The sequence below is a fragment of the Podarcis pityusensis genome, assembly GCF_964106645.2.
Source record: "Podarcis pityusensis genome assembly, chromosome: W".
NCBI classification, from domain to species: domain Eukaryota; kingdom Metazoa; phylum Chordata; class Lepidosauria; order Squamata; family Lacertidae; genus Podarcis; species Podarcis pityusensis.
In genome coordinates, this window is record NC_138045.1 from 36,489,374 (window position 1) to 36,511,997 (window position 22,624).

General features: G+C 52.0%; 1 pseudogene across 1 annotated transcript in view; it reads left to right on the forward strand.

The window, feature by feature from the left end:
• The window catches only part of LOC308467697 (inositol polyphosphate 5-phosphatase OCRL-like), a 552,529-nt pseudogene that overhangs the window by 482,648 nt on the left and 47,257 nt on the right, over positions 1 to 22,624 (forward strand). The window lies entirely within an intron of this gene.

The following is a 22,624-nucleotide window of genomic DNA, read 5'->3' on the forward strand; positions in this document are numbered from 1 at the left end:
TACAAGTTGTCTGATAAAGGGCTCGCCATGGACAGCGCCAAGGTCCGAGCAGTGTTGGATTGGAAAAGCCCACGCAACCGGAAGGAGGTCCAACGGTTTGTCGGCTTCGCGAACTTCTATCGCAAGTTTATCAAAGGCTTTGCGATGCAGACAGCGGCCATCACGGACACGCTCAGCTCCAAGAAAAAGAAGTTCATCTGGACAGAGCAGGCGGAGCAGTCCTTTCAGGCACTCAAGCGTCTCTTCGCGTCGGAAGAGCAGCTGCTTCATGTCAACCCCAGCAGGCCGATGAGGGTGGAGACAGACGCTTCGGACAGAGCCGTGGGAGCAGTCCTGCTGCAGAAAGACCCGCAGGGGGTTTGGAGGCCGGGAGCGTTTTACTCAAGGAAGCTCAGCAAGTCCGAACAGAACTACACCATCTGGGACAGGGAGTTGCTGGCCATTCATGCAGCGTTCAAAGCGTGGAGGCACTTCCTGATCGGCGCCAAGCACACGGTGCAGGTCTGCACGGACCACAAGAATCTAGAGCACTGGCGCACGGCACAGTTCCTGAACCAGAGGCAGATACGTTGGGCTGAGTTCTTTGCGAATTTCGACTTCCGAATAGAGTATGTCCCGGGGGACACCAACATCATGGCGGATGCTCTCTCCCGTAAGCCACAGTATCTGGAGGAGGCAACGCCAGCGGCCGCCATGCACATCTTCGCACCGACAGTGTGGGCGTGCGCGGCGGCGACAGTTGACCTGGATGCGGTGCGACGAGCGTTGCAGGATGACTCCTTCGCGCAAGCAAAGATGGCAGAGGTGCACAGGGGCACGGCAGCGACCGACGAGTTCCAGCTGCGAGATGGTTTGCTCATCCGTAAAGGGGCCATCTACGTGCCGGGAGACGAACTTTGCGCCAAGGTACTGCAGCAGCTGCACGACGCGCCCACTGCCGGGCACTTTGGCAAGGAGAAGACGGTGGAATTAGTAGCCAGAGACTTCTGGTGGCCCGGAATGAGAGGGGAAGTCGCGGACTACGTGGCGAGGTGTGACACCTGCCAGAGGGCCAAACCAGTGCACAGACCGCCGGCCGGACTGCTGGAACCGCTGCAAACTCTGTTCGAACCATGGGAGAGAGTGGCCCTGGACTTTGTTACGGATCTGCCCAGCTCGAGGGGCAAGACGGCTGTGCTGGTGGTGGTGGACTTGTTCTCCAAGATGGCACATTTCATTCCGTGTGCGAAGGTGGCCACGGCGGAACAAACCGCCAAACTGTTCATAGACCACGTGTTCAAGGTTCACGGTCTGCCGCGGTCTATTCTGTCCGACCGAGGGCGACAGTTCATCTCGAACTTCTGGCAGAGGCTGATGGGCTTCCTGAACGTCAAGATCAACCTGGCGTCGGCTAGACACCCGCAGACCAACGGGCAAGCGGAGCGGGTCAATGCCATCATGCAGCAGTACCTGAGATGTTATGCGAATCAACAGCCTGCGACGTGGGTGGATTACCTGCCTCTCGCCGAGTTCGCCTACAACAACACGAAGCACGTGTCCACGGGGGTCACGCCGTTCTTCGCCAACAACGGGAGGCACCCTAGAACCTTCCCGGGACTGGAAAGAATGGGGGAGGGGGAGCCGCAGACAGCAGATGCGTTCGCGTCGGAGTTGCAGGAGGTCCACGATCAGCTGCGGCGGCACCTGGAGCTGGCTAAACACGCATACAAGGTACAAGCGGACAAACACAGAAGGGTTGGCGAAGAGATCCATGTGGGAGACTGGGTCTGGTTAGCAGCCCACGCAGTGCCGGCCAGGTCGTTGGCGAAGAAGAAACTAGGGCATAAACAACTGGGGCCCTACCAAGTCGAAGAACAGGTCAACCCGGTGGCTTTCAGGCTGGCTCTTCCGGAGGGTTCCAGAATGCATCCGGTGTTCCACAGATCGGTGCTCACTCCCTACAAGGCACCTCACAGGTTTCAGGAACCAGGAACGGCACCGGGTCCGCTCCGAGAGAGAACCGGGCAAGGGGGAGTGGCACAGGAGGAGCGCATCAACGAAGTCACGGAGATTTTGGACTCCAGATGGGGGGAAGAGGGGGTAGAATACCTTCTCGCCAAGGAGGGCGCCCCGGCCAGTGCCAACAGCTGGGTGCCGGGCTACGCTTTAGACGAACCTCTGCTCAAAGAAGAGTTTCATGCCCTCTTCCCACATAGGCCAATGCCAGCAGACTTTTTCGACGACTGGCTTTTCACGCCCACGCTTTCAGCCAGCACGTTCCGGGGGTTCGACTCGGACGAGGAACCGACACGAGACGCCCGTTCCCCGGAGGGGTCACCCTCGGGATCTGCTTCAGAACCCTCGTATTGGTGGGATGATCGACCAGAGGAGCAGTTCCGCAGAAGGTGGCTGGAGGGTCCAGGACGAGCAACGTCTCCAGAAGGCAACGAGGGAGAGACGGACACGGACGTTTTCGGGGACGACCCGGGTTTCGAGCACGGCGGCACAGAGATGGAAGCGGAGGTGACCGTCGTCAACGAGAGCAGGGAGGAAGAACCGGAAGACTTCGGATGGCGGCCCGCCACGGGAAGCGAACTGTATCCGACATTCGTCCCCCTGACACGGCAGCACCCAGATCCCGCACCGGAAGGAGGGGAGGGGGGAAGAGGGGGCTTCGAGGGGGGGATGGATGTCAGGGGTTCAGGAGCAGAGGCAAGGGCAAGGGAGGAAACAGAGAGCGAGGGGGAGGAGGCAGAAGAAAAGATGAGTGATGACGATGACCCGAGATCTCCGAGTCTTTCCAGTGAATCAGAGGATTCACAGAAAGGAGCACCAGTGGCCAGGGCAAGGGGGGAGCCTAGGGGGACACCCCAGGAAGATAGAGCCAGAGGGGACTCAGAGGGGAGCAGTTGGAAATCGGGACCAGCGTCACCGCCAGAGAGCAGGGAAGAGGAAGGGCGCCAGGGATCAAGCGCTGGCAGCTCACAACAGGGGGGAGGGCACGAGTCAGGAGTGGCCACACCTCCATCGGGGAGCGAAGAAACGGTCAGACGGAAGGTGGAAGGTTGGGCGCGCGCGCCAAGTTCAAATGCACAGGAAAGTGGCGCAGTAGGCAGCCCGGAAAGGGAGCCAGGTCCTAAAGCCCGCCGAAAGGAGGGAGAAGAGTCAGGGGGGTCAGCGTCAGCGTCAGAGGAATCCCGGAAGGAAGAGACCCCGGGGGGCAGAGGGACCCAGAGAAGAACAGTCAGGCGGAAAAGGTGGAGCAAGGCTAGGATATTAAGTTGGTGTACAAGGGGCGGAGACTCAGATGGAGCTTCGCCGATCTAACCATTAGACGTAGGGTTGCACGCAGCAGCTTGAGAATGGAAACTGTAACTCAATAAAGACTTTTATTTAATGATCGCTGGCTAGCGTGATCCTCTGTGAGCTAGGATCTGGAAGCAACTCTGACAAATGGTATTGTAAAAGTGTTTTATATGCCGGGAGAGAGATACCTGCAGATATGTTAACCAAGGTTGTAAGCAGAGAACAACTTTTGGAGTGTATGTGCAAATTGCAGTTATGTTAAAGATTCTTGAAATGGTCGGATGAAATGGGGGAGGATGAGGAGATTTCACCCCTCCCATACACAAGAATCTCCTGATCATCTCCTGATGGTCTCTGCTGACTCTCCAGAGAAGAGGAGGCGTGTCCTGCCTATCTACTTATTCTGCCCAGCAACATATCAGTGTGTGTGTGAGAGAGAGAGAGTCAGTCAGTCAGTGTATCGGAGAGAGTGAGAGTGTTGGAGATCCTAGAGATAAGATTGCTGCTAAGAGCAGCTGCAGACTCTCAGTGTAGCATTGATTTATGCTTAGAATATTCAGCTCTGTATATAGCTTTGTATCATAGTTGTAGTTATAGAATAAAAGGAAGATATTTTACAGAGCTGCTCTCCGAGTGGTTTATACTCTGCAAGACTCTGCAAAACTCTGCTGCGCAACGACTGTATTATTGAGACAGTGAATCCGGTGCTCTCAGCTCTGAGCTGTGAGTCCACAGCACTGTGACCGTTTCCTGTGAGAAGGAGGTCTCTGGCGGTGCTACCCAGCTCGCCTAGCCCAGTCGGGGTTGAGGTGCAAGAGTCCAGTTGGTGCACTGGCTCTAGGGCGATGCTGACAGCGTGTACCCCTGACCATGTCCTCCCTTACTCATTTCCCCCCTAAACTAGAAAGCCCCAAATGTTTTAGCTTCTCATCTGGGAGTTGCTCCAGCCCCTTGATAATTTTGGTTGCCCTCTGCTGAACATTCCTGCCCCCCCCCCAAGCTCTGCCTTCAATGCAAAGGTGGCAGACAATGCCTTCCCTGCAGTTGCACTGCCAAAAAAGTTCAGTTTTACTTTTAAGGACAGGAAATTCTCCTGCAGGCCATCTGTGCTAAAGAGAGGGTGCAGATATAACTCTCCTTGTTTTGGACCACCCAATTTGCATAAAAATAAGACAAGATTAAAAGTGTTGAGTTTTCCCCACCCCATGGAAAAGGAGCAAATGAAAAATCCTCTCCTGAGCTGTGGCTGCAACTTCCTGAGCATGAGAGATGAAAAGGGCCTGTATGGATTTGGCAAAGTCAGCATTCACAGTTCAAGAATCACACTTGGCCCATGACCAAGGGTGTCCAAAAATAGCAAAAGCCAAACTTTTGACTCAGAGTTGAAATGCTGACGTTCCTCTTCTCTATGGCCTGCTGGTCAGCGGATGCCTTGACCAAGACCTGGTTGTCTAACTTTAGACCTTTCGCCTACACCTGCTGTTCTGGGCTATGAAACAACAGCAGCAATTCAGCCCTTGGCTCACTGCAAATCATGTGTGCAAACACAGAACCTGGCTTTGGGCTGCTTTGCCTCTGACTTACTTTGCAACATCCTCTCCCTCCAGAGGAATCTTGCTTTGAACAAAAGTAACCCACAGTGGAGGATCAACTTCACTTTACTTGACTAGACCCAGTGGCGTAGTGGGCTGCGGGGCACAGGGGCAGTTGCCCCAGGCACAAAATTGTTAGAGGTGCACAATTTCAGCACCTGGTGCTGCCTCAATACAGCTGCACGCTTCCATCACTGAGGTCCGATGACAACGGCTTGTCCATGCGATCAGGTAAGTGACCTCTCCAGACAATGGGGTGGCTCTTCTTTTCTTATCTCTGTGGCTGTGATCCCCTGGGTGATGTGGATGCCATTAGGCAGTCGAATGCGCATGCATACTCCGTCTGTTTCCCTCCCTCCTACCCCCTCCTCCACGTGGCCCCGGGAACTGGCAAGCCATACTATGTCTCTGACTAGGCAGAGCTCTGGCACCCTCCTACCTTGGTGGAGTCTCCGTCTTTTTATCTGCAGAAAAACTCATGACAGGAGTCATTACAGGAGATCTTGGACTCTGTATCAGACCCTGATGGCAAAGCTGGTTCTGTTAGACTATGAACCACCTGAAAGAGTCTCCTGGTACTGTTTTCACCAACAGATCCAGCAACAATGGTCCTCCTCACCGTCGCTATCATCATTTTGTAGGCTCGGCGTTGAGCTCTAACCCGTGTTTGGTCTCATTTGAAGTGGGTTTTTCACCACCAGCACTTTAGCTGTCTCAGTAATTGTTTCATCACCCTCAGCCCCAGGGGTAGAACCACAGGGTCATCCCAGTGCCATGCCATTGGAGAGGGTGCTTTTTAAGGTTTGTGGAGCAGCACCCTCTTATTCCCCACCACCAAATGTGCTTTCCATGTGTTTGGCCGCCATCTGTCGGGTCTCCCCAGATGAATTTGCTATTAGAAGGAGGCATGTGAAGCCATAATCCTGGAAAGAGATTCTGGAGAGAAGCACTCGACCCAATTTTAGCGTTTGACTCTGTGAGAGGCGCCCAGTGCTTGGTCTTACTAGCTGCAGCTCAACTTTAACTATGTTTACAGCAGAGGAGCAAGTCCTGGAGGGCTGGCTTCCTATTCTGCCTCTATGGGTGAGTTGGCATTGATGAGGAAAATTCCGGGGTGTGAGGCTACTATATTTTTTCAAAATATAGTCTGGCCCACCACATGCTCTTGTGGGATGTGAAACACAAGAGCAGTCAAGTACAACATTCCTAGAGTGCACATGTTTACACATGGGGAGGAATGTTTGTCTAGCCAGCAGGTAAACTTCCTGTTTCCTTCTGGGCTGGGACAAACTTCCTCTACATGTGACTAAAGGTGGGTGTGGCCTCACCTGTGCAGGTAACGACAAAAGCAAAGGGCAGGGCAACCATCTCTCTCTCTCTTTCACCACATGCATTGAAGAAGCAACATCTGCTTAGCCAAAGATGCCCTCTTGGCCCCCAGCCAAGAGAGGACAAAGGGACTGTCTTCTTATGGAATAGTTTTCAAGTGTATGTTACTTTTCTAAGCTAAGTCTGCCTTCTGGGATCCGATTGTGAACAGAATGTGAGCAAACTCTTTTTATACTTTTATAGAAGACTGTGTCGTGTCTTATCTTTTATGAGGGAATAAGGGGAAAATACCAGAACAGTTATTACAGAGGCTTTAGCGAGCCTTAGCAAACAAATCCGGTGCCAATTTTATAAGAGGGGAATGTTACTCTGCTAAATTGTGGAACTTGTTATCACAAGTTGGATAAGGATAAAATCAGACAATATATCCTCTCCTGCATCCCTGAACATTCCCACAGGTCTGAGGGACGGTGGACAGGCCATAGGCAAACATGTCCAGACTTCTCGCTCAGTACAAGCTTAACACAGGTAAGCATGTCCAGGCACCTCTTAAGTAAAGCTAAAGGTAAAGGGAGCCCTGACCATTAGGTCCAGTCGTGACCGACTCGGGGTTGCAGCGCTCATCTCGCTTTATTGGCCGAGGGAGCGGGCGTGCAGCTTCCGGGTCATGTGGCCAGCAGGACTAAGCCGCTTCTGGCGAACCAGAGCTGCGCACGGAAATGCCGTTTACCTTCCCGCCGGAGTGGCACCTATTGATCTACTTGCACTTGGACGTGCTTTCGAACTGCTAGGTTGGCAGGAGCAGGGACCGTGCAACGGGAGCTCAGCCCGTCGCGGGGATTCAAACTGCTGACCTTCTGATCGGCAACCCTAGGCTCTGTGGTTTAGACCGCAGCGCCACCCGCGTCCCTCCTGCACATCCATACCCTGGGGCAAGTCTGGGGATGGGCTCTTGGTTTCTTTGGCCAACTAAAAAAGGTAAAGGTAAAAGTACCCCTCCCCATACGGGCCAGTCGTGTCCAACGCTGGGGTTGTGCGCCCATCTCACTTAAGAGGCCGGGGGCCAGCGCTGTCCGGAGACACTTCCGGGTCACGTGGCCAGCATGATGAAGCTGCTCTGGCAAGCCAGCGCAGCACACGGAAACGCCGTTTACCTTCCCGCTAGTAAGCGGTCCCTATTTATCTACTTGCACCCGGGGGTGCTTTCGAACTGCTAGGTTGGCAGGCGCTGAGACCGAACGACGGGAGCGCACCCCGCCGTGGGGATTCGAACCGCCAACCTGACGATCGGCAAGTCCTAGGCACTGAGGTTTTACCCACAGCGCCACCCGCGTCCCTTTTGGCCAACTAACTGCTCAGTAATTGTCACCTTTGGGCACTTCCCTGGGTGGGGGGGGGGTGTACACGTGTCCTCACGCTTGAGGGATTATGGCGGGAGATAGAGGGGGAAAGAGTCCTTTCCTTAAGGGCAAGAATGGCATTGGAATGGAGGAAATTGATGCAGGGGGTTGATTTTCGAGGATTTTCTGAAGTGAGGGGCTTTTCTTAAGCCAGCAGTCCATAAGGGAAGTGGCTTGACAGATTTCTTACAACAAAGGATCACTTTTTGCAATAGAAACCAGTTAATGGGCTTTTGATGGACTGAGTCCATTGTTCTCTCAGCCGGTGGCCACTCAGGAGCTCAGTCAAGCTGGCGAAGCTCCGCTGCTCTGCAGAACGGAAACAGGCAGCGGTGCAAGAAAGATTTTGTCCACTAGAGGCCGCTAAGCGCTATTGGCTAGCTGTCCAAATCCAATGCTTTTGATTGGCCTATACGCAGCAGTATGTAAATACAGAGTTCATGCCCAAGTCCCCGTTCATATTGATAAGGTTTCATACCAGAAAGAGGGAAGCAGGGTCTTTCATTAATAAAAAAAGATGTGGTGCTTGGTGCGACAGGGGAAGGAAAGGGCTTTCTCGAGCTCATTGTCTCGCGCCCTAGGTATGTGGAGGGGTTTCTGGGGAAGGCGAGATCCGTAGCGAATTTCCCCCTCGGAAATTCCGTATAGCATATTCTTAAAAAAGAAAAAGAAGGAAAAAGGAGGGGGGGGGGAGAGAAAAGACTGAAAGGGAAGAAAGGTTTCCTCTGTTCCCCTCCACTCTTCCAAAAGAATTCCGAGCTGAGGTGCAGAGCTCTTTCCTCCCTTGTGACCTCCCCACCCTCCTCCTCCTCCCTTCCACATAACTGGCTGTGTCACCTTGCCTGCCAATCATACCTCCCTTTGAACTGAAGCAGAGTTCCATCCCTGTTTGTGCCAGTTCTGGAGTCTAAAAGCCGAGGACCTAAATCAGCCAAAGGAAAATGACACCCTTCCTACCCACCCAAAAATGCAACTTTCATTGGTCTGTTTGCTACTGGACGTGGGTTTGTTTTTTTCTTTTGGTTTAAGAAGCGAAGCAATAGCTCATTTGCTTGCTAGTGTGGGAGTCTGCAATTCTTGGTGTTCCAGGGCTTTTTGCAAGGTGGAGTTGCCTCCAGTCCACCCCGGATGAAAGAACAGTCCTTCTGGATTAGACCAATGGATGATCTAGTCCAGCACCTTGTTCCCCATAGTTGCCCAGCAGAGGCTCACAACAAGCCCATAAGCAGGACCTGAGTGCAATGGCCCTCTCCCACTCGTATTCCCAAGCAGGGTCGGACCTCTGATGAGCCAGAGTGAGGCAGCTGCCTCAGGCGGCCGATGCTGAGGTGAGGGGATTGAGCTGGGAGTGCCCTGTGGCCTGTCCTGTACCCCTACGTTAGCTGACTGCTCTCAAGTGCAGGGAAAGCTCCTGTCCTTTCCAAAGTACTTGGAAGAAGATTCAACAGTCAATCCAATTGGCTTCGGTACAGGAAAGATTTTGGGGTGTTTTACTGTTTTGGATGTTTCAATTTGCTGGGAGCGCCCAGAATGGCTGGGGCAACCCAGTCCGATGTACAGCATAGAAATCTCAACGTTGAATTTGTCTGATTTCCTTTCAGAGCCATTCAAGTTGGTACTTTTCAGCACCTATGGGTGTAGTGGCATCTGGACAATGGACCTCTCAGCTGGTGACTTGTGGGAGTCAGTCTGCAGCTCACCACACCTCAGCCAGTGGGATGTATCACCAGAGATTACAGAACCCCAGCCGAGTCTTCAGAGATGTCCTGCTCTCAGCAGAGCAGCTTCTTCCAGAGCAGTGGCGGAGCAGGGTGGGGGCGGTCCGCACTGGGTGTCATCCTGCGGGCGGGGGGGGGGGACATTCACTGTAGGCTTGGGAAGCTGGGGGTCGTGGGTGGGCGCTCCCGGCTGGAGGAGGCAGGCAGGGGAGAGGACGGGAAGGAGGCAGGTGAGCAAAGAACGGAGGGGGGCAGGAAGGGGAGAGGAAGGAAGCGGGATCGGTGGGGGCGCCTTTCATTCTGCCTGGAAGACCAGCGCCTACAGCTGGACTATCAAGTGGATTGAAAGGGTCACTTTGGGGGCAGCGCTGCAAATGCAGAAGGGATCTTGGCCGGTTTCTAAAAAGGGAAAGTGAGTTTCCCTCTGACAAACGCTTTCTGCCTCCCCTCTGCAAAGCTCCACATGTTGTCAAAACATAGACAACAATCCCATGACTGCAATCATGGAGCTGGAATTCTAACAGTTTCAAGCGCTACCACAGGTTCTGCATAATATCTGTACTGCATTGTTTAGTGTGGCAGCACCTGCCCTTTGGAACTCCCCGCCTCTTGCAACAAAGCACGTGCCTTTGCTAGACGATTTTCAGGCACCTGCTAAAAGCATTCTTGTTGAGGCAAGCATACCTAGCTTAGGAAGTTGAAGTAATTTTCATCTCTTTTAATATTTTAGCTTTTGTATGTTTTAAAGTAGGATTGTTAATTTTTCTTGATTTGACTGCTGTGGTGGTTTTTTTGTTTTTTGTTTTGGTAAACCACTTTGCAGGCTTTTAAAAATAAATTTTATTAAATAAAGAAGCAATAGTAAAGGTAAAGGGACCCCTGACCATTTGGTCCAGTCGTGACCGACTCTGGGGTTGCGGTGCTCATCTCGCTTTACTGGCCGTGGGAGCCGGTGTACAGCTTCCAGGTCATGTGGCCAGCATGACTAAGCCGCTTCTGGCGAACCAGAAGAGCAGTGCACGAAAACGCCGTTTACCTTCCCGCCGGAGCGGTACCTATTTATCTACTTGCACTTTGACGTGCTTTCAAACAAAGAAGCAATACATAGAACTAATATTAGAAATATATAGGAAAATATATATCCCCCCCCCATTTTCTTTATTTTTCCTTCTCCTCCTCCTGCTGCTGCTCCTCCTCCTCCTCCTCGTGTTCCTCACCTGAAGGAAAAGCCAAAGAACCACCATTAACATTGGTGCCTGGTATGTTCAACCATATGCTGTATTTTTATTCTTTTTGGCAAGAAAATGGGCACACAAGGAGGCAGCAAACCTTTGTGCCCTTCAGAGACACATGCGCAGTCTGCTACTGGCCTCTGGTCTCCTGCGCATGGGGTGGGTGGGAGGCCACCCCTTCCACGCAGTGAAGGCGACCCTGGCATGGCTACCAGCTGCCCACAAAGGCGCAGTGAACTGGGCTCCAGACTGTGGTGGGACTCCCCTAAGCCCCAGCCAACATGGCCAGCGCTCATCATGGATGATGGGACTTGAAACCCAACATCATTGGGAGGGAGGGCCATGTGAATACAGGATTCTCAAAAATACCTCTGGCTTGCGGCTCCTGGAGTGTTGCTGGCAACGCCTGGAGTTTCTCTTCAAGCTCCCGGAGCTTCACAAGGAATGTTTGAGTTTCCTTAAATACTGTTTCAGCTGCATGCCACACCTCAGCCAAAATCGCTGCTATCACTGAGAAAAAGAAGGGAGCATCTGTGCATGTCATTCCGGTCAAGTTGCACCAAAGTGGGACTTGTTCATCTGAGCCCCACAGGCTGTTTTTTTTAATTGTTTGACTGGGGTTGTTTGTTGGTTTTTCTTTAATTTGGGGCAAGGCCTTTTTATGTGCCCTTTCAATCCCCAAGAGCCAGCACTGTAAATCAGTTTTAAGGGAGTCTTACAACCACAGCTGCCGCCACCCCCCAACATCATCAGCAGTTACACATACAGGCTTTTAAAACTTATTTAATATCTTTTTTAAAAAGTTAACCTTGTAATTCCTAAATCATTTTAAACACTTTGAAATACTTTCTAAAATTCTGCTTTTAACTTTTATGTAAATGATGTAATAAAGGAACCCAAATGGCCAGATATTTCCCTGTTTCAGTTTTATCCCATAATGTATCCATTTTGCTACATGCCAACAATACGGTGTTGTTAGCACAAACGCAAGTGGGTATGAGGCGATTACTAAAGAACTTTGGGAGACTGTGTTGTAACAAAGATTTGAATACAAATTATTCCAAGACAAAAGCCGTAGTATTGGGGGCACAGCCCAGGAAGCAGAAATGGCTCCTAAATGGACAAGCCATTGAACAAGCCAGGCATTTCAACTACAGTGGTACCTCTGGTTGCGAACGGGATCCGTTCCGGAGCCCCGTTCGCATTATGAGCAGAATGCAACCTGCGTCTGCGCGTGTGTGGGTCGCGATTTGCCGCATCTGCGCATGCGCGCGACGTCATTCTGAGTGTCTGCACATGCGCGAGCAGCGAAACCTGGAAGTAACCCGTTCCGTTACTTCCAGGTCGCCGCAGGACGCAACCTGAAAAGGCGTAACCTGAACCGAGCGGAACAAGAGGTATGACTGTATTTGAGGATTTGCTTCTCTGATAGGAGTACTGGGTCACATCAGATGACAGCCTCGGCCTTGAAGGCATCAAGATCTGCACAAGCAATTCTTAGCTTTACCAAAACTGAAGGCGGCAATGGGATTGCCCCTGCTCCGAGAAGATATACAGTGGTATCTCGGAAGTCAAACGGAATCCATGCCAGAAGTCCGTTTGACTTCCAAAACATTCGGAAACCAAGGCGCGGCTTCCGATTGGCTGCAGGAGCTTCCTGCACTCAATCCGAAGCCGTGGAAGCCCCGTTGGACATTTGGGCTCCAAAGAACATTCACAAACCAGAACACTCACTTCCGGGTTTGTGGCGTTCGGGAGCCAAAACATTCGAGTCGCAAGGCGTTTGGGATCCAAGGTACGACTGTATTGGTAAGGCGCCCCCACAGGTAACATGGGGGGGGGGGAGAACGATAGGAGGGGATCGGGAGAGACAGGGAAGCCCGGAGGGAACGCCCCACCTAGCCCATCTCCGACCCCAAGCCAATATCACCAGCGGCTGGAGCAAAAGAGCAGAGGAACCGCGCACCGGGGACCGGCTGGGGGAAAGAAGAATGCGGCGTGGACCCTCCCCTGCCAGTGCAGGGGGGCACAGCAAAAACCATGCTTTATGTTATTTAGTTTATTTTCAGTCCATTTCTTATCCGTATTTTAAAGCCCTATGAACCCAGGTAGGTGGCCTGAACCATTGGAGCCCATTTCCTGGAACCGCCACCTCAGCCCTGATCTAGGGACCCGACACCAAGCCCTGGGGGTCCCACAGGAGAATTCAAACTGCCCCTTTTTCTTGTTCCCTTCTCTCTCTCTCTCTCTCTCTCTCTCTCTCTCTCTCTATCTCTCTCTCTTCCTCCTCCTTCTTTGTTAGTTATACACACAACCCTCCCTTTTTTATTAATACATTAATACTCATTATCCATCCATTTCTATGCACTTATTACTCATTTACTCATTTTCATTATTATTACTCATTTTTCTCTTTTTTTAAAAAAGGTTTTTTTAATTTCTCATTAAAGAATTATATATATATATATCTACTTTTCCATCCCCACTCCCCCCCCCTTTCTCAAATTACCTCTTGCTTGCGGCTCCTGGAGTATTGCAGGGAATGGCTGGAGGTTTTCTACAAGCTCCTGGACCTTCATATGCAATGCTTGATCATCCTTAAGTACTTTATCCGCCCCCGTCTTAGGGCTATTGGGTGCCTTCTTCAGTATTTCAACATCCTGGAGAGGACAGACACTTCCTGCTAGACATTTACTCCAGACGATTACAGAAGACACAGAGGCACTGGTTGAAGAAGTTGGGAATGAGCAGACAGTGCTATTGCTGAGAAGGAGCTCCACCCCAGGGTGCCAAAGAGCTCTTTCCCTAGCCTGCAGGTGCCAGAAGGCCAAGCGCTGCTGTTGCAGTGGTGGTACTTCAGAGGAATAGGAGAAGAGGCTGCTCTGGATTCTGGGTATATAAATGGCCTTGCCTGAAGCTGTGGATTGTGCTCTGCATTAGCAGAGAGGCTCTACTTAGTTGCAAATGAAGCACATTTCAGTTGTTATAGAAACCGGTGTTTCCATGCATGCTTGTTCAGGAACTCTGTGAACTAGACAGCCGCTGTTTTAAACTGGCCCTTTTTCTGGCAGGTTAAACGATTAAAGTTGACTTGATTAACTTCATCCGCCAACTACCCTTCTAAGCAACCAGAGCAATTACAAATAAAAGGCTCTCCAACCGTGCACTATCCCTATCTGCAAGCAAGCTCTCCCACAAAGTGGGGGGGACAGGGGATCCCCTCTGCTATGCTTTGCCTCAATGCCCCAAAGACAAGCCGTCCAGCTGGAGAAAAGGGGGGAGGGGTGTACGCCACAGGAACGGCCAAGAATGCTGTTTTTTGCTCAGCAATGAGGCGTTAAAGCAGACATACCTTCCTCTGGGTCTCTTCTCTCTCGGGTCAGGCTCTCCCTCTCCTCAGCGGCGGCGGCTGCAGCAAGGTTGGGGCACCCCCCCCCCCCAGCCAGCGGATTGGCTGGCTGGAACTGGCTGGAATGTCCCCGGATTTAATTAATGTCCCCGGATGTAGTCGGGACCTCCGATGCTGCTTGCTGCCATGGCGTCAGCCATGTTGCAGCGCAGGACGTCCCCAGGCGTAAGTCCGGGGACATTCCGGGGACAGATTTCTGCCGGGGACAGATTGCTGAATCCGGGGACTCTCCCTGGCAACCGGGGACGCCTGGTAAGCCTCCTTCTGGCCTTACCTGAGCAGCAAGTGCAGCTTGTCCTGGATCAACGTGGATCCCTTCAGCTGCCATCAAGCTCCCAGGTGTGGATCTGTTGTCCTGACCTGAATACAAAAGAAGTAATTTTACATCTCCATTCCAACACGAAACGAAAGCCCAGAGCCTGGCTTCATGCTCCCCCTCATCTGGAATATGGTCGCTTCCAGCCCCCTCGCAGCCCAAGGTTCTCTGTGGAGTGCTGCCTCCCTCTGCTGGTGCAAGCTGGTAGATTGGAAGTGGCCACCCCCCTTTCCCCAACCCATTCCATATGCATCCCGACCCCAACTATCAGGATTTGCCATCTGGCCTGAGTCTACAGTGCTGATGATACACAAGATAGGCAATAGCCTGCCACTCACTAACCTAACTGCAGTGTTGCAGGAAAAGAATATAAGAGCAGCCAGAGATTTTGTAGTCCAGCCTATTCACATAAGCAGACCAGTCCCCTGCAGCGCACACCCTCCTACTCAAAACCAAGTCAGCTCACCGCCATAAACTGGGCCTCTTTCTCCTGCTTCACTTCTGAGATATTTCAGGGCAGGCTGGATTAAAGTCGGCTCACATTCCTGGCAAGGCTGTTTTCGACCATGGAGTTTGTTCTATGAGACACATGAGCCAAATAGCCGAGGAGACAGTTTTTTAGCTGCCTGTCATTCATACACTTTATACTGAAAGGATTTCAGGGGCAGATGCTCTTTTTCTGCATGGAGGGTGGGGGTTTCCAAAGGGGCACTATTCAGACCTGCATTCATGGCTTATGAGTCGTAGCCGTGTGACAACTGCACATCATGCTGATGTGTTGAAGGGCTGATGTTGCACTTCCAGGTAGAAGAGCTCGTTGGCATTATTTTAGGCTCTGTGTCAATTGACTTTGTGACATGATGGGGGGGGGGAGTTCTTATTTTTAAAGTATTTACCTGCAACCTATTATGTGGGAATCTCAAGGTACTTTACAACTAGGTCCGAAAATAGGCAAACATTGAAATGCAGCAGAATAAACAGGCCTACAGTAAAAAAAATATCCTTCAAAGCCCATATTGGCTGGCAGCAGCATCCCCCCAAGTCCATGACGGATAAACACTTTCCCCACATGGAGCAGAATTGCACCCATGTTGGCAAAGGTCTCCTTTCTAGAAGGGGGGGGCAGAGGCTGCCCCCACCCACTGCTCTCTTCTCCCAGGCATCTGAAGAGACAAACAGCTCCCTTTCTCTACCTGTGTGCCACAAGCCTGAATTGCAAGACAGTTCCCACTTTGGGGCAACAGGGAACAAACATGCAGAGGACGAGTTCTGAGGCTCCCCCAACAAAGCCATTTCCCTGGGCCCACCTGCCAGCCTGCTGCTGGCTGGCTGCCCACCCACAGGAAAACGGCACAATTCTCCCCACCAACAGGACATAACAAGAAGATGGGGACTATAACATAGGACTTCCTAACTTGTGAGTTCTGATGAGCCGCTGCTGCTTCCCCAGTTTAAAGGATGGCGGCTCAGGTGAGCCATTAAGCTAGAAGGAGGAAAAGGACCGACCCCGGGATGGGCTGCCTGCCTTCCTTTTCCCTTCCACCTCACGACATCCTTCCCCAGCCTTGTGCACTCCAGGTGTTCTGGGGCTCCATCTCTCACCAGGTCCAGGCAGTATGGCCAGGGGTCAGGGATGGGGGCAGTTGTCCAAACCAGCTGGAGAGACTCAAGGAGGGCATTACAGCCTCAAAGCCCTTTCCCTACCTCTCTATCTGGACTTACCTGGCCTTGCCCCTGGCCGCCTTTAGCCAGATCAGCTGTGCTCGGAGCTGGGACAGACCCCTCTGGAGACTTAGAGGTAGAGGAAACAGCCTGGGTCCCCTGGAGAGCACTCTCAAAGGAGATGCCCGCAAAGCAGATCACACTTTTCCTACTCCCAGACTGCAGGCTAGAGAACATCACTGCACGCTGGTGACCCATTCCCTGGGTGGTGCACTGGGAAGAAGAAACCTCATCCAGAGATGGGAGGGAAGCACTTTGGCCAGTGCCAGGGGGCCTTTCTTCGGAAAGCTGCTCGGGGACCTGCAATGGAGCACTGCCCAAGGAGGAGGAAATGTGGGAGGCCTGCTGGGAAGGCTGCTGGGACCCCGACGCTTCCTGGCTAAGGGAAGCAGCTCTGGGAACAGAGGGCATCGAAGTTAGCTGGCAATGAGAAGGCTCAGCCAGGTGGCAGCCGGAGGTCTCTGTGGTCGCACCCAGGGATTCGTTGGGCGAACTTTTCTTCTCCATTCTGTGGACACGAAGGCAAGTCTTCTGACCACTGTACTAGCTGGTTTCAAAGGCTATTTTTTATGAAAGCTTGAAAAACATAGAAAACACAATATACATAAATCAGTGTCAGATATCAGGCATTCTGAAAACATAAAAATGAAAAGAAACAGAAGACGAAAAGCTTTCTTCTTTGTTGCAAAGTAATTCCCAAGAATAAGCCCAGAGTAGGTAGGCCTTTTTACTCCTGGGGAAATCACCGGCAATTTCACGCCAAATGCAGCAGAGGCAAGGGGCACAGGAGCTGCTATGAAACAGACGATCCTCAAATCACAGCTGTTTGATACAGGGATGGAATCAATCCTTTTGCTTCAGTAAAAACCTCAAGGGTCGTAGGTTGTGGTTAAATGAACTGGATGGTGTTACAAAGGGTCTCAAAATGAAACACCGTTTTTTGATTTGAAAACTGTTGAATGATATTTACCTATCCTGGGAACAGTACACCACAGTGGTGGGCAGTTCCACAGACCCTCCTTCTCTGCTCAAAATGCATACAGACCCATCTTTGCGCAAGATCCAGACAAAAGGAGTCTGTTTTCAAAGTACCTGCCGAGGGGTTTAGGCGGCTCCATCCTCTTGCCTCCCCCGCCCCCCGATCACTGTTTCACTCCGGAAGGTGTCTCAGACCTGGGTGGAGCAGCCCAAATGACAGGCAAAGAGACAAGGTCCTGCCCAGATTCAGGCTTCCTCATGATTGTGTGGAATCTGTACACGTTTCTGTTGGCGCTTCCACTAGTGATTTATCTGTACAGGATCGGACTTCATTTCAGCCAACCACATCCTCCCTCTTCCCCCCACAGCATACTAGAGTTCATATGGATTTCAAAGCATGCTTTGAGAACTTGTATGCTTAGCTTTAAACTCCACAAAATTAGCCTATGGCTAGGATGCTATTTATCAAAGTCTGTGCCCATTAAGATATGGTCAGATACAAGTATGCTTTCCCCCTTGTTATACAATTATTATTTTTAAAATTGCAGTCAACTATTTACTATTTAAACAGCTTATACACCACTTGACTAGAATCATCTCTGAAGTGACACACGAGAAATACATTGCAGAAAAAGTTAACATGGATGACATCAGACTTCCGTTAAAAAGACCTGCTGGAATAAAAAAAGGATTCGGTAGGTGCTGGGTGCTCTGCCTGATGCTCTCAACTGACAAGATGTAGGTGTGGTTGAATCAAATGGGAACAGTGACCACAGTGCTATCAAATTCAACATACACAGTATGGAAGTGGACAATTGCTAAGGAAATCCAGAACAGTCACATTTGACTTCAAAAGAGGAGACTTCCTCAAAATGAGGGATTGGGTAAAAAGGCAGTTGAAGGGGGAAAGTCAAGGATGGTGAGCCCTTCTGTGCTCCAGAGGGCCTGGGTGGCCTCATTCCCCTCTTGTTGTGAGCACTGCAGAGGGAGGCAAACATGTCCTTCCTGGGGGCTGGTCCCTCCCCGCCCTGTTCCTGGAGGGCAGCAGGAGGAGGGGGCTGCTGCAGCTGCCTCCTTTGGGGGCATGGCTTGTTGGGTTTGGAACTTAACTGGTTAAGTTGTTCCCATGATGCCTCAGCATTCTGACGTCAGCTTTAGAAGCTGGGAGGAGTCTGGGAGGAGTTTCGTTTACTCTCTTCCTCTCTGGGTCTCTGAGGGAAGAAGTCGCAGTTTAGTCATGGCTGCGGTGAGCCCAGGAGATTCCTGGGGAAAGTCGGAATAAAGAACTGTAAATAGACAAACCTGGTCTCTGTGTGTGTTTGTCTGAAGCTAAGTGAAGCTACGTGACAGCTTTGACGCTGTGCGAACTCTGCTGAGGCGTGACTGGAGCTACGGGAGACGGAGCAGAGTCTTCGCAGGGAAGTGTGCCGGACCGGCCATAAAGCGCTAATTGGGGACCGTAAATCAATTAGCGGGGTCACGCCAATAAATCAATTCCACAGGTTATGGACCCTTAATCACCGATCGTAAAAGTGTCACAGGAACGCTTTGAAGTGCCGGAATGCGTTTGAAGTCGCTGGCAGGAGTTTTTGCCTGGTGTTAAGAGGCAAAGGAGAGCTGCGGAGCTCAGAGCAGCTGAAAGACGCAAAGTGTTTGCCTGTGCTGAGAGCTGAGTGCTGGGAGCTGAAGAGCAGCTGGAAAATCGTTTCCCCACGGATGGGTGCCGGATAAGCTGGTGAGTAAGCTTGGGGCCCCGGGAAGACGATGGCAGACAGCCAGGTCTTGGAGGACGTTCCTATTGAACAGCTCACTCTAAGAAGTTGGGCAAGGGCGTAAAGTCAGCAAGGGCTGCCTGGGATGTGCTGTGAAGCTTCAGCAGGAGGCCAGAGCCCTGGAGAAGTATTGAGAAAAGCCTAGAGATGGCTGCAGCCCCTGTTCCTGATGATTTAGCCTCAAGGAGTGCTAGTGAGCAGATCGGGGGGGCGAAGAATTCCAAAGGCAAGTGTAAAGGCTTGTCCACTGTGCGTGCTGGAGTGGAATGTCAACAAAGCAGGTTCCCAGAAAGCCGCAGTGGGAGCCAGGCCAGAGGGGGCGGAGCTGGCAAGGAGTGCTTTTCCGGAAGAAGGAGAAGGAGGCCAGCTGGGAGGAGCCCCGGGCAGTGTTTTTCCACTGGAGTTCGTCGTTGCTACGTGCTGCCCATGGAGAGCGGAGACAGCTGGGCAGGAAGGTCCCAAGGTCAACCAGCTGAGTTCTCATGGGAACCAGTCTCGGAGAGGAGGCCAGCGTGGGAACGCAAGGGAAAGACGTGGTTCAGACGCTGGGGAGGGTTGTTTGCTTATCACTGCTTCTATGGCAACTGTGAAGAACAACTCCAGCCAGGACACGGTGACGCGCTGGGTTTTGAATACTGCTGTTGGTCAGCACCTGCTAAGCGAGCCTGCTGGCAAAATGCGGAACTGCAGGGCTGTTTTCAACAGGAACAACTGTGATGTTAGCAGACGGAATGAGAAAGTCGGTTTCTGCTGTGGCTAACATGTCTTTTTCTCCTTTACAGGAGGAGCTAGAGGTCTACGTTGTGCCGGGACTGAATTGTTGTTTGTTATCTGTATCAGCTCTAATGAAGCAGGGATACATTGCTTTGAAAATGACACCTGTTCCATTTTCAGAGGGGGGAAACAAGTGGCCAACGTGAAAAGGGGGCAGAACAATCTCTTTGTTCTGGAGTCACCTCTGGAGGGTGGTGGGAATGCTGGAAAAGCACAGGCGCAGTGTGCTAAGGTTCCCAGTCATGTGCAAAAGCTGCACAGGTGCACAAAAGGGTACAAACTCCGGAAATGTGGGAGGTCCCTAGGGTGCAGGGCATGCAAGGGTGCACAGGTACATGGTTTTCCCGGGTTTGGGAGGGTAGCCAAAGAGCCCTTTGAGCTCTTTGAGGCAGGTGGTCCAAAGGTTCAGGAAATGATCTTCTGTGGATATGATCCTGCAACCAATGGGTGGATGTTTGCATACCCAGAGGGTGATCAAACCAAGCTGCTGGTCAGTAAGCAGGCTGAGTTCTGTGAACAGGATGGGTGTTCAAGACTCAGGGATGGTTCTGTTTTTCTCTCAGAATGTCTGTCTGATTCTGAGGAGGAAAGGGAGCCAGAGGCTGATCCCGGTGATAGGGACCAGGTCCAGGATCAGGGTTCAGAACCCGGTGATGGGGACCAGGTCCAGGATCAGGGTTCAGGGCAGGTCTGGGCATCTCCAAAGGTTGTGAAAGGAGTGTCCAGGTGTGAGGCTTCATCTCCGGTTAGCGTAATGGAGAAAGCTCACAAACAGGGTGTCAAGTCAGAGGGGGAAGGATCTGACGGAGAAGACACAACTGCTGGCCCAAATGGGTCAGTAGGGTTTCAGGTCACAAGTGCGTGGAAAAGTGTCGCACAGTGTGATTCTGGGAGTGTTGAAGGGGTTCAACAGGTGCCTGGGAAAGATGCCGGGAAGGGGCACAAGGCAAAGGGGAAGGTGTTGAACTCAAAAAGGTCTTGTCAGAATGGTTCGGCAAGAGGGGGTGTTGGGTTTGGAACTTAACTGGTTAAGTTGTTCCCATGATGCCTCAGCATTCTGACGTCAGCTTTAGAAGCTGGGAGGAGTCTGGGAGGAGTTTCGTTTACTCTCTTCCTCTCTGGGTCTCTGAGGGAAGAAGTCGCAGTTTAGTCATGGCTGCGGTGAGCCCAGGAGATTCCTGGGGAAAGTCGGAATAAAGAACTGTAAATAGACAAACCTGGTCTCTGTGTGTGTTTGTCTGAAGCTAAGTGAAGCTACGTGACAGCTTTGACGCTGTGCGAACTCTGCTGAGGCGTGACTGGAGCTACGGGAGACGGAGCAGAGTCTTCGCAGGGAAGTGTGCCGGACCGGCCATAAAGCGCTAATTGGGGACCGTAAATCAATTAGCGGGGTCACGCCAATAAATCAATTCCACATGGCTCACCTTGCCTGCTCCTGCCCTCCTCCAACACAGACAACCTTACCTGCCTCAGCCATCCATGGGGGCTTGAGAGTGTGTGAGCAGACTTTGCCATGGGAGGAGGCAGGCCTTGCAGAGGAGGAATGCTGGGGGCAGGCATTCAAACTCAGCCCTGAAGCTCACTGGGTGACCCTGGGCCAGGCACTCACGCTCAGCCTAACCTACCTCAAAGGGTTGTTGTGAGGATAAAATGGGGGGGGGAGAACTCTGCACACCAACTGGACCTCCTTGCAGGAAATGGGGGCTATAAATGTAATTGTGTCATTTGTACCCCACCCACCTCACTGGGTTTCCCCAGCCTCTCTGGGCGGCTTCCAACACATATTACAACAACAAACATTCAAAGCCTCCCTATAAAGGGCTGCCTTCCAGAGGTTTGATAGTTGCTCATCTCCTTGCCACCTGTAGGGAGGGCGTTCCACAGAGAGGCTGCCACCACCGAGAAGGCCCTCCCTCTGCCTGGTTCCCTGCAACCTCGCTTCTCGCAGGGAGGGAACCACCAGAAGACCCTCGGAGGAGGACCTCCGGGCTGAAGGATGGGGGTGGAGATGCTCTTTCAGGTATATTGCGCTGAGCTTCCTGACCTAACATTTGCCTCGCTTAACATAATTAATTAGTAAGTGAAGTTTTCCTCTTCCATTCAAGCAGTACAGGAAGTAAGAACGCGCAAAAAGGAGTACTACTTCTAGAATTCCCAACTCCTGACATAAAACAGCACAAAGGTTGCCTTTTCTTGACCATCGACCACCTGCACAAAGTCCCTACGCCACCCCCTATTGTGCTTCAATACAGCCCCATCGGTCAGGCCGGACACTGAGGTCCAGCGCTGAGGGCCTTCTGGTGGTTCCCTCATTGCGAGAAGCGAAGTTACAGGGAACCAGGCAGAGGGCTTCTCGGTAGTGGCGCCCGCCCTGTGGAACGCCCTCCCACCAGATGCCAAAGAAATAAACAAGTATATGACATTTAGAAGACACCTGAAAGCTGCCCTGTTTAGGGAAGCTCAGCCTAACCTACCTCAAAGGGTTGTTGTGAGGATAAAATGGGGGGGGGAGAACTCTGCACACCAACTGGACCCAGTGGCGTAGCGTGGGTTGTCAGCACCCGGGGCAAGGCAAGTAATTTGCACCCCCTAACCCATGGATTTTAGTAGGGGCAGAGAGCTGCGAGTGCAAGCGCCCCCCCCGATGTTGTGGCCAGTGTGGCCGGCCCCCCTGCACCCCCCACGCTACACCACTGACTGGACCTCCTTGCAGGAAATGGGGGCTATAAATGTAATTGTGTTATTTATACCCCACCCACCTCACTGGGTTTCCCCAGCCTCTCTGGGCGGCTTACAACACATATTAAAACAACAAACATTCAAAGGCTCCCTATAAAGGGCTGCCTTCCAGAGGTTTGATGGTTGCTCATCTCCTTGTCACCTGTAGGGAGGGCGTTCCACAGAGAGGCTGCCACCACCGAGAAGGCCCTCCCTCTGCTTGGTTCCCTGCAACCTCGCTTCTCGCGGGGAGGGAACCACCAGAAGACCCTCGGAGGAGGACCTCTGGGCTGAAGGATGGGGGTGGAGATGCTCCTTCAGGTATACTGCGCTGAGCTTCCTGACTGTTATGTACTGAGTTGAATAGGATCCAAACTGC